The sequence below is a fragment of the Odocoileus virginianus genome, chromosome 8, assembly GCF_023699985.2.
Source record: "Odocoileus virginianus isolate 20LAN1187 ecotype Illinois chromosome 8, Ovbor_1.2, whole genome shotgun sequence".
Taxonomy (NCBI): Eukaryota; Metazoa; Chordata; class Mammalia; order Artiodactyla; family Cervidae; genus Odocoileus; species Odocoileus virginianus.
The window spans coordinates 53727794-53731256 of NC_069681.1; the positions used below are offsets into that span (position 1 = coordinate 53727794).

At 40.8% G+C, this 3463-nt stretch overlaps 1 non-coding gene across 1 annotated transcript; it reads right to left on the minus strand.

Annotated features, from left to right (window-relative positions):
* Positions 1-3090: 3090 nt before the first annotated feature.
* Positions 3091-3197, minus strand: LOC139036416 (U6 spliceosomal RNA). The gene has a single exon (XR_011489207.1). It is a non-coding gene; the product is annotated as a U6 spliceosomal RNA (small nuclear RNA).
* Between the last annotated feature and the right edge of the window lie 266 nt (positions 3198-3463).

Consider the following 3463-nt stretch of genomic DNA (forward strand, 5'->3'; position numbering starts at 1 on the left):
CTGCTGGGTCTCCTGACCAGTTTTCTCAAAGGAAGAGCTTCCTCTCATGCCAACCCAAACACACTCCTCCACCTTGCCAGAGTGGCTTTCCAAAATGCGAGTACCTCTCTGCACTCACTCACTTTAAAATGCTTCAGTGTCCAATAGTTTGGGTTAAAGTCCCTCCAGCTTTTGGACTAAAGTCTTCACTGTTTTTTTTTTTTTTCATTCAACAAATCAACCAATGTTTATTGCATCTTTTATTTATTTAAATTAGAGGATAAATACAACATTGTGATGGTTTTTGTCATACATCCATATGAATTGGCCATAGTCATATATGTGTTCTGTCCATTATGAACCCCCTTCCCACATCCCTCCCCACCCTATCCCTCCAGGTTGTCACAGAGCACTGGCTTTGGTTGCCCTGCTTCATACATCAAGCTCCCACTGGCTATCTGTTTTACATATGGTCATGCATGTGTTTCAATGCTAGCCTCTCAAGTCATCCCACTAAGTCCAAAAGTCTGTTCTTTACATCGTGTCTCCTTTGCTGCCCTACACATAGGATCGTCGGTACCATGTTTCTAGATTCCATATATGTGCATTAATATATGGTATTTGTCTCTCTCTTTCTGACTTACTTCACTGTGTAATAGGCTCTAGGTTCATCCACCTCCTTAGAACTGACTCAGATGTTCCTTTCTATAGCTGAGTAATAGTCCATTGTGTATACCTACCATAACTTCCTTATCTATTCATCCGTTGATGGCCATCTAAGTTGCTTCCATGTCCTCTCCTTTGTAAGTAGTGCTGCAATGAACATTTGACATGAAAGGCCAAGCTGATGGCTTCTTTATGATCTTCCCCAAACCCCATGATCTGCCAATGCTTCAGCCTTAAAAGTGACCCTCCCCCATTGCCACCATTCATTTGCTGAAGTTCTACTATTGATCTAAAACACCTTGTCCAGTTTTCTCCACCATAACTAAATCTCCCTCATCCTTTAAAAATTCAGCTGAATCATGACCTCCTTCTTTTCTAATCCCCTCCCTGCTTCCACTAAGTTACAGGGCTCTTTCCTGTGTTCATAAAGTGCCCCGTGCAGGCATAGGCATATATTTACTACACTGAATTAGGATTTCCAATTTCCTGTCCATATCCCTCATTGACTATGAGTTCCATGAGAACAGAGGATTGTTCATGTCTGTACCGCCTAGCTCTAGAACAATGCTTACTGCATTGTAGATGTTCCTTCAATGACTGTTTAGTGTGTAAATGACAGAATGAGTTTCCAGTGATAGGACTAGTTTAGTGGGAAGGAAATACATGCTAGAAATGATTTACTAGCAAAGATTTAAAAATGAATATTTCTTGTGTTACTACTTACACCCAGCATTGGATCTATTGTTTAGGAGCTAAGGTGAGAGAGAAAGAGAGATTGAAAAAGAAAAGAGAGACAGATAAATCTGTTTGTACTTCATCATTTGTCTACATGTTCCAAAAGTCTCCTGTTAAAGACAAAATAGTTAGGAACAGAGCTGGCAGACAGGAGCCTCACAGGTCTAGTGCTGCTCAGAACTCTAAAGCCAGCAGGAATTTTTTTTTTCTAACATGGAATGGTTCATGGATTTGCATGTCATCTTTGCACAGTTCAGTTCAGTTCAGTCGCTCAGTCGTGTCCGACTCTTTGTGACCCCGTGAATCACAGCACTCCAGCCCTCCCTGTCCATCATCAACTCCCGGAGTCTACCCAAACCCATGTCCATCGAGTCGGTGATGCCATCCAGCCATCTCATCCTCTGTCATCCCTTTCTCCCCCTGCCCCCAATCCTTCCCAGCATTAGGGTCTTTTCCAATGAGTCAACGCTTTGCATGAGGTTGCCAAAGTATTGGAGTTTCAGCTTCAACATCAGTCCTTCCAATGAACACCCAGGACTGATCTCCTTTAGGATGGACTGGTTGGATCTCCTTGCAGTCCAAGGGACTCTCAAGAGTCTTCTCCAACACCACAGTTCAAAAGCATCAATTCTTCAGTGCTCAGCTTTCTTCACCATCCAACTCTCACATCCATACATGACTACTGGAAAAACCATAGCCTTGACTAGGCACACCTTTGTTGGCAAAGTAATGTCTCTGCTTTTTAATATGCTGTCTAGGTTGGTCATAACTTTCCTTCCAAGGAGTAAGCATCTTTTAATTTCATGGCTGCAATCACCATCTGCAGTGATTTTGGAGCCCCCCAAAATTAAGTCTGACACTGTTTCCACTGTTTCCCCGTGTATTTCCCATGAAATGATGGGACCAGATGCCATGATTTAGTTTTCTGAATGTTGAGCTTTAAGCCCACTTTTTCATTTTCCTCTTTCATTATCTACTACTGTGGGCAAGAATCCCTTAGAAGAAATGGAGTAGCCATCATAGTCAACAAGAGAGTCAGAAATGCAGTACTTGGATGCAATCTCAAAAATGACTAATCTCTGTTCATTTCCAAGGCAAACCATTCAATATCACAGTAACCCAAGCCTATGCCCCAACCAGTAATGCTGAAGAAGCTGAAGTTGAATGGCTCTATGAAGACCTACAAGACCTTTTAGAACTAACACCCAAAAAAGATGCCCTTTTCATTATAAGGGACTGAAATGCAAAAGTAGGAAGTCAAGAAACACCTGGAGTAACAGGCAAATTTGGCCTTGGAGTATGGAATGAAGCAGGGCAAAGGCTAATAGAGTTTTGCCAAGAGATCGCACTGGTCATAGCAAACACCCTCTTCCAACAACAAAAAAGCAGATTCTACATATGGACATCACCAGACGGTCATCACCAAAATCTGATTATATTCTTTGCAGCCAAAGATGGAGAAGCTCTATACAATCAGCAAAAACAAGACCGGGAGCTGACTGTGGCTCAGTTCATGAACTCCTTGTTGCCAAATTCAGACTTAAATTGAAGAAAGTAGGGAAAACCACTAGACCATTCAGGTATGACCTAAATCAAATCCCTTATGATTATACAGTGGAAGTGAGAAATAGATTTGAGGGACTAGATCTGATAAACAGGATGCCTGATGAACTATGGATGGAGGTTTGTGACATTGTACAGGAGACAGGGATTAAGACCATCCCCATGGAACAGAAATGCAACATCTTTGCATGGGGGCCATGCTAATCTTCTCTGTATCATTCCAATTTTAGTACATGTGCTGCCAAAGCGAGCACAATCAGCAGGTCTTAAAGTGGAGAAGAAATATGTGATTAAAAAAGAAATCAATCTCAGTACCAAAACAATTTTATAAAGGTCAATATATATTTGCTAAAACCATCTGGTTATATTTTCAAGATGCTATTTAAAAAGAATAAATTGGTTTTAACCTATGATAAAATATGAAGCCATGACAACCTTTTGTTTTATGTTTTATTTTTAAAATAAATTTAATGTATCTAAGCTAAGAACAAAACTAAAAGTAATTCGCCCATATCTCCCA